This window comes from Lithobates pipiens, unplaced genomic scaffold (genome assembly GCF_037356315.1).
Source record: "Lithobates pipiens isolate NorthernLeopardFrog02 unplaced genomic scaffold, aLitPip1_a1.2 Scaffold_8, whole genome shotgun sequence".
NCBI classification, from domain to species: domain Eukaryota; kingdom Metazoa; phylum Chordata; class Amphibia; order Anura; family Ranidae; genus Lithobates; species Lithobates pipiens.
Window position 1 is genome coordinate 171,289,687 of NW_027507903.1, and position 12,953 is coordinate 171,302,639.

Genomic DNA, 12,953 nt, shown 5'->3' on the forward strand with positions numbered 1-12,953 from the left:
TGACTGGTTTGCGACTCTGTAGTAAGGTCGCAACTACCTCATCTGTCAGGCCCTTACTCCTTAAGATTTCCCCCTCAGTAACCACGCTGAAAGCCTCAGCGTGGTCACCTGTGGATGATAAAGAGGTCTCTGCGACAGGAGGTCCTGTCTGCAGGGAAGCCTTAGAGGCGGACAGTCTGTCAATTGTAGCAACGTTGTGAACCATGGTCTCCTGGGCCCAGGGGCGGATCCAGGGGGGGGGCAACAGGACAATTGCCCCCCCCGAAAATATCACACTGTCACCGACTGACTTGCAGGCTGCAGCGCTGCTATGCCCAAGTCTCTCTCTCTGTCTCATCAGCGATCAGCGGCGCAGAGAGAGAGAGAGACTCTGGTGTATTACACAGCGGCACTGGACCAGGAGGAGCTAGGAGGTGGGTGGAGCTGAGCCGTTGGCTTGGCAACCCTGCACTCGTTGCTAGCGCCTGCCCGCCTGGCGTCTAGCAACGAGTGATGTCATTGAGACAGTCACGTGACTCACGTCAGACTCGGAGTCTCAGACTCAGAGCCGACATCACGTGACAGGAGCTGCCTGGAGGAGCGGTGTAGTGTCATATTTTGCTCCCCATCATAGAATGCTCCCGAAGTGGCGTTGCGGCCAGAAATTTAGCACTGCGCATGCGCGATGCGTTCCAAATGCTTACACATGCGTTTCAGAGGGTTTCCGACAATGTAGGTCAGTGAAACCGTCGGATAATGTCACGGAAGTGAGGGGAGGTAATCGTGACATTAACTTTAGACAGAGCGGCGGAGAGAGAGCAGGTAACTGTGGCTCAGGGAGGGGATTACCTCCCCTCACTTCTCTGACATTATCGGACTGTTTCACTGGTCTGCATTGTTGCAAATCATTTGAAACGCATGGTGCAAGTGTTTGGAACGCATCGTGCATGCGCAGTGCTAAATTTCTGGCTGCAACATCACTTCCGGAGCATTCTGTGATGGGGAGCAAAATATGACACTATAGGGGCACTGTGTGACAGAGGCAGAGCGCCAGCAATCTTCCCTTTATGCGTCCGCCCCTGAGTGTGTTGAGTGTGCTGGCCCCTCCTACCTGCATCACCTCATCCCTCCATCTTGTCCATACTCATCACAATCACTCCCTCCGCCCCGACAGCAGGAAAGTGACGTGGCAAGTGACAATTGGCAACAAATGACAGGTGACATGGCAAGTGGCAATCTGTATCTGGTGGCAGGTGACGTGGCAAGTGACAATCCGCAACGTGTAGCAGGTGACGTGGCAATCTGCAACATGTGGCAGGTAACGTGGCAAGTGACAGTCCGCAACGTGTGGCAGGTGATGTGGAAATCCGTATCTGGTGGCAGATGACGTGGAAAGTGACAATCTGCAACATGTGGCAGATGATGTGGCAAGTGGCAGTCTGCAATGTGTGGCAGGTGACATGGCAAGTGGCAATCCGTATCTGATGGCAGATGACGTGGCAAGTGACAATCTGCAAAGTGTGGCAGGTGACATGGCAAGTGACAATCTGCAACATGTGGCAGGTGACGTGGCAAGTGACAGTCCGCAACATGTGGCAGGTGACGTGGAAATCTGTATCTGGTGGCAGATGGTGTGGCAAGTGACAATCTGCAACGTGTGGCAGGTGACGTGCCAAGTGACAATCTGCAACGTGTGACAGGTAACGTGGCAAGTGACAGTCCGCAATGTGTGGCAGGTGACGTGGAAATCCGTATCTGGTGGCAAGTGACAATCTGCAACGTGTGGCAGGTGACGTGGCAAGTGACAATCGGCATCTGGTGGCAGGTGGTGTGGCAAGTGACAGTCCACAACGTGTGGCATGGCAAGTGACGATCTGCAACTGGTGACGGGTGACACACTCTGGGCTCTCACTGATTCTGCATTATGGTGAGTTGAACCATTTCATTTTATATAACATTCTATATAACAATGTAATAATAGAAATAATGCGCTTCCAACATCCTGACACCATATTAACCATGGTGCCGTCATGATTGAAACGCTAGCACCAGCCATGTCCCCGATAAATTGCCCGCAAAAAAAAACTTATTTTCTGGCAGTGCCCCTCCCGAGACTAGACTCTGGATCCGCCCCTGCCTGGGCCAAAATGGTGCCACTAGAATCAAACAAGTTTTTTCTGTGAGGAATCTTGCTAGGACCCTCAGAATGAGATGAAGAGGGGGAAATGCATAAGCCAGACTGAAAGTCCATGGAGTTTGCAAAGCATCTACAGCCAGGGGCTGATCTCCTGGGTTTACCGAGCAAAAATTGGGAACCTTTGCATTCTCTTTGCTCGCAAAAATGTCTACTTCTGGTTTTCCCCAGTGAGTCGTTATAAGATTAAATGCCTCTGGGTGCAAGGACCATTCTTGGTTCGAAACATTTTGTCGACTCAAGAAGTCCGCCGTACTGTTCAGCTCCCCTTTCAGGTGTACTACAGAAATGGATTCCAGATTGGCTTCTGCCCACTGAAAAATGCGTCTGGCTACCAACATCAAACGAGGACTTCTGGTACCTCCTTGTTTGTTTATGTATGCTACAGCCGTCATGTTGTCTGAACGGACTTGTAGACGGTGACCCTGTATTGTGGGCTGAAAGGCTAAAATAGCTCTCAGGATTGCTGTTAGCTCCTTCCAATTGGAAGAGAAACATTTCTCTTCCGGGGTCCACTTGTCCTGGACCCAGCTCGAGCCTAGGTGGGCTCCCCAGCCCCAGCTGCTCGCATCCGTTGTCAGTGTTGAAGTGATAGGAAGGACCCAATGAACCCCTTTGTTTAGGTTCACCCTGTCCTTCCACCACCAGAGGGAGCGTTTTATCTTTGATGGGATTGATACCTCCTCCTCCAGATCTCTGCCCTTTAATTGTTCCAACAGAAATCGATGAAGGTCTCTTTGGTGGAACCTGGCCCATTGTACGGCTGGAATGGCTGCCGTCATAAGACCTAAAACAGACATTACTTCCCTCATCGTACATTTGGGGCTGCATTGAAGAAAAGATGTTCTCTGCCACAGATTCAAAATCTTTTCTTCCGGCAGTAGAATTTTCTGATCTAAAGACTTGATCCAGTAACCCAAATACAGGATCTCCTGCGTTGGGGTTGTCTTGGATTTCCCCCGACTGACAATCCACCCTAATCGACTCAGGCTGAGTTGAGTCAACTCCAGATCCTGAGAAAGACGACTCTCCGAGTGTGCTGTTAGGAGCAGGTCGTCTAGATAGGGAATAATTGAGACTGATTGAAGTCTCAATGGAACTAGAGCCTCTCCGAGAACCTTGGTAAAGATTCTCGGGGAAGATGATAGACCGAAGGGGATCGCTCTGCACTGAAAATGGTAAATTGTGTCTATCTGCACTGCCATCCGAAGGAATTTTTGGCATTCCTCCCTTATTGGAATATGCAGATAAGCATCCCTTAGATCCAGGGTAGCCATAAATATCTCTTTCTGGAGAAGATTCTTTATGGAATAAATGGACTCCATCTGAAATCTCTTGTAACGGATGGAGCGATTTAGTGGTCGGAGGTTCATAATTAGTCTGAACCTCCCCAACGGCTTTTTTACCACGAAAATGTGTGAGTAAAAACCGTCTCCTTGTTCCTGAATAGGGACTGGTGTCAATACCTCTTGATCCACCATTTCCCCTATCAGTAAAGGTAAGGCCCTGGCCTTTTCTGAGTGACTTGGAAGTTTTGTCACCAAAAACTTTGAGGGAGGGCTGCTGTGGAATTCCAGCGCGTGACCCCTTTTTATTATATTTAACCACTTGAGATCCGCGCTATAGTCAAATGACGGCTACAGCGCGGATCTCAATTTCCGGGACTACGTCTATTGACGTCGTCCCCTTTAAGAGCTCCCCGCGCGCTCCCGGGAGCGTGCATCGGGGAAAATCTGTGTTGGCCGTGTCCCCTGGACACAGCCAATCACAGATCGCTGTAAACGGCCAATCACAGCGGCCGTTTACAGCGCGATCGCCGCCTCCAATGGGTGATGATCTGAAATGTAAACAAATGAGATCATCACCCATTGCCGAATCCGTCTCCTCACACAGCGATAGCGTGTGAGGAGAGAGATAGTGTGAGTTGAAGAAGTTAACTGTTTTGTGCCATCTGTTGCCATATATACCCTGCCAGTGCCCATATATACCCTGCCAGTGCCCAGATCTACCCTGCCAGTGCCCAGATCTACCCCACCTGTGCCCACCTGTGCACCGCCAGTGCCCCATCTGTGCACTGCCAGTGCCCGCCAGTGCCCATCTGTGCACCGCCAGTGCCCGCCAGTGCCAATCGGTGCCCATCTGTACCAATCGGTGCCCATCTGTGCCACCTGAGCAGTGCCCATCTGTGCCGCCTCAGCAGTGCCCATCTGTGCCACCTCAGCAGTGCCCATCTGCTGCCTCATCAGTGCACATCCGTGCAATAAATCAGTGCACATCTGTGCCGACCCATCAGTGCCCATCTGCCGACTCAGCAGTGCCCATCTGTGCCGACTCAGCAGTGTGCACAACCTGTATGCACAACAATTTATTTTTCAAAATCCGACCTCTTATTATGCCCGTCCCTACGAATGAAGAGACCTAACGGTGGAGGAGTTCAAGGTTTTTTTAGGCCTCACATTTAATATGGGACTCAACAAAAAAAATCAATTACGTACCTAATGCCCAGAAGCAGGTATCAGATGATCCTGAGGTTCTTACATTTCAGTGACAATTCCCAGTGCCTTCCACGAAATGATCCAAATTATGACCGGCTTTACAAAATTAGACCAATACTTAATTATTTTTCAGAAATATTCCCCAAATTGTTTACCCCGGACCAACACATATGTGTGGATGAGTCCCTTATTAAATTTAGTGGCAGGCTTAGAATGAAGCAATTTATGCCCAGCAAAAGGGCCCGCTATGGGGTGAAGGTCTACAAATTATGCAACCGAGCCACAGGGTACACATATTGATTCAAGGTGTACGAAGGGAAGGACACCCAGCTGCAGCCCCCTAATTGTCCGGACTACTTGGGATCCAGCAGAAAAATTGTTTGGGACCTCATATACCCCCTACTGGATAAAGGCTACCACCTGTATGTAGATAACTTCTACACATCTCTGCCCCTGTTCCATAACCTTCACCGGAAGAAGACGCCAGCACGTGGCACCGTAAAAAAGAATCGGAAGGGCTTTCCTCAAAGTCTGGTGAACAAGAAGCTGCGAAAAAGGAGAAACCGCAAGTCTGAGAAACAAGGAGGTTCTGGCAGTGAAGTGGAGGGACAGAAGGGATGTGTATATGCTATCTTCTATCCACGACGATACCTTTGTGGAAATCCCCAGAAGGAATGGCCCCGTAAAGAAACCCAAATGCATTTCCGAATACAATTTGTTCATGGGAGGAGTCGACTTCAACGACCAAATGGTGGAACCATATCTTGTCACAAGACGGACATACCATTGGTACAAAAAAGTAGCAATTTATTTTTTTCAATTGGCCATTTATAATTCCTATGTCATTTACCGCAACGCCACCCAAAACCCCAAACATTTCTTTGGCTACCAGGAGGAAGTTTTCACTGCCCTTATTTTCCCAAACGGCCCACCAGAAAATATCCGATCAGACGCTGTTAGTCGACTCTCCGAGCGCCACTTTCCCGATAAAATCCCCCCCAAACCAACAGGCCAAAGACGTCAAAAAAGATGTAAGGTGTGTACCAGAGCAGGAGTCAGAAGAGACACATCTTATTATTGTGCACAATGTCCTTCCCAACCAGGCCTCTGTATAGGCGACTGTTTTCGGCGTTACCATACTTCAATACATTTTTTGTGACGTATGGTAAACATAATCCTCAGTTCCTGCCTTCATACACCTTCACACCCCTTATGCCACTGCCTGCTCTGTAACTGACCCTGGCTTGTTATTTGACCACTCTTATGCCTGCCGATTCTGTACATACCGCTGCCTGATCTGGAACTGACCCTGGACTGTTATACGACCATGCTTCTGCCTAACGATTCTGTACATACCTCTGCCTGATCTGGAACTGGCCCTGGACTGTTATTCGACCATGCTTCTGTCTAACGATTCTGTACATATCTCTGCCTGATCTGGAACTGACCTTGGACTGTTTGACCACGATATTTGCCTGCCTCTTGGACTGATCTTGTATTCTGCAACTGGACTAGTGGGATTCAACACGGGGTCTCACATATGTGAGGGCCTCCAGTATAGTTTTTCTGGAAGAAGAAAACAATTTTCTTTGTTTTCTTATTCCTAGATTAGGGTCTGGAGACTCGGAGGCTTCAAAGAGATTTGGGAGGGAGAAGCCTCTACCCCTATCCCCATTCTGTCATGAACGAGGCTCTACTTCTGTCTGCTGCCTGTAGGACTTACTGCCATCATGCCGCACTGATCACACCACAAGGACCTGCCTACTACCAGGACCAATATTTTTGGCACTGCTGACATCTCTGCACTGACCCTGGACTGTAATATGGACAGTATCCCTGCCTGCTGCCTAAAAAACTGTGTTCGCTGTTGCTGACCAAGTCCCTGCCTGCTGCCTGGACCAGTGATATCCTCCTGTGGACAACTGCGCTTCTAAAACCACAGGTAATCTTTTCTTTACCCTTTGCTCAGCATAATGTATTTGGGGATGTAATTCTTGGTATGTGCAGGCTATGTGTCCCTGGAACGCCGACGGTGTTTCTTGCATGTTGCGCCTCTGTATGTGGCCAGGCTGTGTAAATGTCTCACACATGTGGTATTGCCATACTCAGGAGGAGTAGTAGAATGTATTTTGGGGTGTTATTTTTGCTATGTAAATGCTATGCGTTGGAAATATCTTATAAACGGACAACTTTGTGTAAAAAAAAATGCGTTTTAATTTTTTTCCACATTTTCCAAAAACTTCTGGAAAAAAATGAACCATTGAAAAGACTCATTATGCATCATAGATTATACGTTGGGGTGTTAGCTTTCCAAAATGGGGTCATTTTCTGGACGTTTCCATTGCCCTGGTGTTCCAGGGCCTTCAAAACTGTAATAGGTGGTTGAGAAATTAAATGTGTAATTTATGCTCCTAGAATGCCTGAAGGTGCTACTTCAAAATTAGGCCTCTGTATGTGGTCAGGCTGTGTAAAAGTCTCACACATGTGGTATCGTTATACTCAGGAGGAGTAGGAGAATGTATTTTGGGGTGTTATTTGTGGTATGCACATTCCGTGTGGGAGAAATAAGCTATTACAATGAAAATTTTGTGGGGGGAAAAAAAATTGTAATTTTGCAAAGAATTGTGGGAAAAAATGACAACTTAACCACTTTCAGACCGGACCATTTTGCTGGTAAATGACCAGAGGTCTTTTTACAATTTGGCACTGTGCTGCTTTAACTGGTAATTGCGCGGTCATGCAATGTTGTACCCAAACAAAATTTGCGTCCTTTTCTTCCCACAAATAGAGCTTTCTTTTGATGGTATTTGATTGCCTCTGCGATTTTTATTTTTTGCGATATAAACGTAAAAAGACCGCAAATTTTGAAAAAAAATGATATTTTCTACTTTTTGTTATTAGAAAAATCCAATAAACTCAATTTTAGTCATACATTTAGGCCAAAATGTATTCAGCCACATGTCTTTGGTAAAAAAAAAAGTCAATAATTGTATATTTATTGGTTTGCGCAAAAGTTGTCACATCTACAAACTAAGGTACGTTTTCTGGAATTTACGCAGCTTTTAGTTTACGACTGCCTATCTCATTTCTTGAGGTGCTAAAATGGCAGGGCAGTACAAAACCCCCCCAAATGACCCCATTTTGGAAAGTAAACCCCCTAAGGAAATTGATAAGTGGCATGTTGAGCCCATTGAATATTTTATTTTTTTGCCTCAAACGATTGAATAATGACAAAAAAATATATATATTTTTTTTTTTACACAAAGTTGTCACTAAATGATATATTGCTCACACATGCTATGGGCATATGTGAAATGACACCCCAAAATAAATTCTGCTGCTTCTCCTGAGTACGGGGATACCACATATGTGGGACTTTTTGGGAGCCTAGCCACGTACGGGGCCCCGAAAACCAAGCACCGCCTTCAGGCTTTCTAAGGGCGTAAATTTTTGATTTCACTTCTCACTACCTATTACAGTTTTGAAGGCCATAAAATGCCAAGATGGCACAAAACCCCCACAAATGACTCCATTTTAGAAAGTAGACACCCCAAGCTATTTGCTGAGAGGCATTTTGAGTCCATGGAATATTTTATATTTTGCCACAAGTTGCGGGAAAATTACAAACTTTAATTTTTTTTAATTTTTTTTTCACAAAGTTGTCACTAAATGATATATTGCTCACACATGCTATGGGCATATGTGAAATGACACCCCAAAATAAATTCTGCTGCTTCTCCTGAGTACGGGGATACCACATACCGTATATACTCGAGTATAAGCCGAGATTTTCAGCCTCTTTTTTGAGGCTGAAAGTGCCCCCCTCGGCTTATACTCGAGTCATCGCTGTCTGCCCGCTCGATCAGCGTGTCGAGCAGACAGACAGCGGCCATTCTATGATTCAAAAGCCGCGCCTCCGGCTCCGCCTTCGCCTGTGATAGGCGGAACACTGAATTTCCCAGCAGCCTGTGTTCCGCCTATCACGGGCATCGTCTCATCCTCGTACTACGGACGAGGATGATACGACGTCCGTGATAGGCGGAACACAGGCTGCTGGGAAATTCAGTGTTCCGCCTATCACAGGCGAAGGAGGAGGCGCGGCTTTTGAATTTTACAATGGCCGCCGACGAAGAGGGCACGGGACGGAGGCAAGGCAAGGCACGGCACGGGACGGGACGGGACGGGACGAAGGCAAGGCACGACACGGGACGGAGGCTCGGGACAAAGGCTCGGGACACAGGTAGGCTGGACACACACACACACACACACACACACACACACACACACACACACACACACACACGGATGGAGACACACACACACGGATGGATGGATGGATGGAGACACACACACACACACAGGGATGGATGGATACACACACACACAGGGATGGATGGATGGATGGAGACACACACACACAGGGATGGATGGATGGATGGATGGAGACACACACACACAGGGATGGATGGATGGATGGATGGAGACACACACACACAGGGATGGATGGATGGATGGACACACACACACACAGGGATGGATGGACGGACACACAGGGATGGACGGACACACAGGGATGGACGGACACACAGGGATGGACGGACACACACACAGGGATGGACAGGCATGTCTCACCCTCGGCTTATACACGAGTCAATAAGTTTGCCAGTTTTTTTGGGGGTAAATTGGGGGCCTCGGCTTATATTCGGGTCGGCCTATACTCGAGTATATACGGTATGTGGGACTTTTTGGGAGCCTAGCCGCGTACGGGGCCCCGAAAACCAAGAACCGCCTTCAGGTTTTCTAAGGGCGTAAATATTTGACTTCACTCCTCACTACCTATTACAGTTTTGAAGGCCATAAAATGCCAAGATGGCACAACCCCCCCCCAAATGACCCCATTTTGGAAAGTAGACACCCCTAAATTTAGGGGTACACTAGTGAGACTAGGTAATAAATGGCGGGTGCCCTGAAACTATAAAAAAATAACGAACCAACCAGCGTCACCTGTAACAGTTATATGGTGATCACTGGTGAAAGGGTTAACTAGGGGGCAATCAGGGGGCTTTATGCGGTAGTATATGGGGGTCCCTGGCGCTATAAAAAGCTGCGGCGAACCTAAATACCTACCTGCCTAACTAGCGTCACCTGTGACACTAATACAGCGATCGCTTATTAGGCTGGGTTCACACTGGAGCGATGCGGGAACGCCACGAATCCGCGGCGGGTTCCCGCATCACATGCCTCCAGGCGGCAGTTCACACTGCCCTATGCGAACTGCTGGGAGTGTCAGTGAAATGTTAATGACACCCCCAGATCAGTTCGCATATCGCAGTGCGATCTGCAAACTCGGATCGCATGGTGTGAACACCCATGCGATCCGATTTTGCTGCGGACCAAAAAAAGGGTCCCGTGCGAGTTTGCGGCGGGTGCGACACGAATTCAGCCATACTATCTGTATGGCTGAACTTGAATCGCACAGAGATCGGATGTGATTTGCACTGCAGTGCGGTGCGAATCACATCCGTTCTCATAAACCGCTGCAATGTGAACCCAGCCTTAGTGACACTGGCGACGGGGGGTGATCACGGGGTTAAACCTTTATTGGGGGGGTTAGGGGGGTACCTTAGAACTAAAGGGGGCTAACCCTAACTGCCCTAACAGTTATTACAGTCACAAATGACACCAATGCAAAAAAAAAAAAAAAAAAAAATTACATTGGTGTCACTGTGACTGGGGGGCAGGGGTATTTGGGGGGGTGATCGGGGGTGTGAGTGTGCCTGGCATGTTCTACTGTGTAGTGTCGTGTTGGTGCAACTCACCGATCCTCTCTCCTCGGTGCCGGAACAAAAAATACCGACACGGAGGAGAGATTACATCACTTCCTCTCCTGTGTTTACATTACAGGAGAGGAAGTGATGTGACGAAGGATTTCTATTCGTCGGGAGCGATCGCGAGGGGGTGGCCATGAATGAATGGCCGCCCCCTCATCCCGGATCGCTCCCGAACGAATACCGACCGCCGCAGGCACCGGGCGGGGGCCCGATCGGGCCCCCGACCCGCGGGAAGGCAAGGACGTACATGTAAGCCCTTATGCCTGCCCGTGCCATTCTGTCGACGTACATCGTCGTGCGGCGGTCGGGAAGTGGTTAAAATAACTCACCATGCCTCTTACTAAATACATTGGAATGTCTACTTTTGGGGGGCATTTGTACTTTCCTGGCTTGTTAGGGTCTCAAGAATGGAGATAGGCCTTAGTACATCAGATGTGATCTTTTTTTGCAAATCTTTATGATTTGCACCATAGCTTGTAGACTCTATAAATTTCACACAGATCATATAATATGCAAAAATTTGTGTTATTTTTACCAAAGATGTGTAGTAGTATAAATTGTGGCCAAAATTTATGAAGAAAAATGGCTAATTTGCTAAATTTTGTCACAGAAACGAAGAAAAATTCATTTTTTTTCAAAATTGTCGGTCTTTTTTCATTTATAGCGCAGAAAATAAAAAACCGAGAGGTGATCAAATACCACCAAAAGAAAGCTCTATTGGTATGAAGAAAAGGACAAAAAAATCATTTGGTTACAGTGTTGCATGACTGAGTAATTGTCATTCAAAATGTGAGAGCACTGAAAGCTGAAAATTGGTCTGGGACTGAGGGGGGTTTAAGTGCCCAGTAAGCAAGTGGTTAACACAAACTCGTTCGAGGTTGTCTCTTCCCACTGTGGAAGAAATTTGCTTAATCTTCCTCCCACAGGAACCCTGACGTCACTTGGGTTTGGGGTCCTGATTGGGGCTGCTAAACAGTATGCCCCCTTTCCCTTTCCCCTTATGTCCCGACCAATGCTTTTTGGGGTTTGAACTCTTCTCTGATTTAGAGGGTTCCTTAAAAGGGACGAAAAAATTTTCTTTGAAAATTTTTCTTTTTTGCGGGAAAGGTTTTTTTCTTTTTATCCACCGTCCTTTCTAAAGCCGCGTACACACGGGCAGACTGTCTGGCCAACTTAGTCCGCCGAAACACATTTCAGCGGACAGTCCGCTCGTGTGTGGGCTTCAGCGTGCAGTCTGGCGGACTAAGTATTTCGGAATTTCCGTAATACTGTCCGTCGGACTCGCATTTCGGCGGACAATCCGCCCGTGTGTATGCCAGTCCGCCGTACTTTTGAAATGAGCGGACTTTTCCCGCCCGGAGAAAAGTCCGCTCATTTCGAGCGGGTATCCAGGTAGGCAGGGCCCGCGAAGGAGACGTCGCTGGCCCCGCCGCCTGGTATGGACTTAAAGGGGAACCCCAACGCCGAAAAAAAATCGGTGTGGGGCCCCCCCAAGTCCACAACAGACCCTTGTCCGAGCACGCTACCCGGCCGGCCAGGAAAGGGGGGGTGCCACCCCAAAGCACCTTGTCCCCATGTTGATGAGGACAGGGCCTCTTCCCGACAACCCTGGCCGTTGGTTTTGGTTGTCGGGGTCTGCGGGCGGGGGGCTTATCGTAATCCGGGAGCCCCCTTTAATAAGGGGGCCCTCAGATACCGGCCCCCCACCCTATGTGAATGAGTATGGGGTACAATGTACCCCTACCCATTCACCTGTAAAATAAAAGTACAAAAAAAAACCACAACACACGAGATAAAATACTTTATTGCACAGCTCCGGGGGTCTTCCATCTTCGGGGGTCTTCTCGCCGGACTCCTCCGCTATCTTCTTGTAGCTCTTTTGCTAGCGGAGGAGTCCGGCTTTCTTCCTCGCCGCCGGCCTCTTCTCCCGACTTCGGGGGTCTTGTCCTCCTCTTCGGTTCTTCTGCCGGGCCATCGCGCCTTCTTATAGCTCTTTTACAGGCGGTGGCCCGGTCTTCTGTCGCCGCCGCCACCTTCCATTGTTGTTGTTGTTGTTCTTCTTCTTCTTCTCCAGGAGATGTTGCCTCGACGATCTCTCCGGCCGGAATGCCAGGGACGCACTGCGCGGCCACTTATATAGGGACAAGGGGCGGTGTCGCATGGCTTTATGTCACATGGGTTGGTCACATGAGTTGATGTCACATGGGGACTATGACATCGTAAGGGGGCGGGGTCACCATGTGACACCAACCCATGTGACATAAAGCCATGTGACACCGCCCCTTGTCCCTATATAAGTGGCCGCGCAGTGCATCCCTGGCATTCCGGCCGGAGAGATCTTCGAGGCAACATCTCCTGGAGAAGAAGAAGAAGAAGAAGAAGAAGAAGAAGAAGAAGAACGGAAGGCGGCGGCGGCGGCGACAGAAGACCGGGCCACCGCCTGTAAAAGAGCTA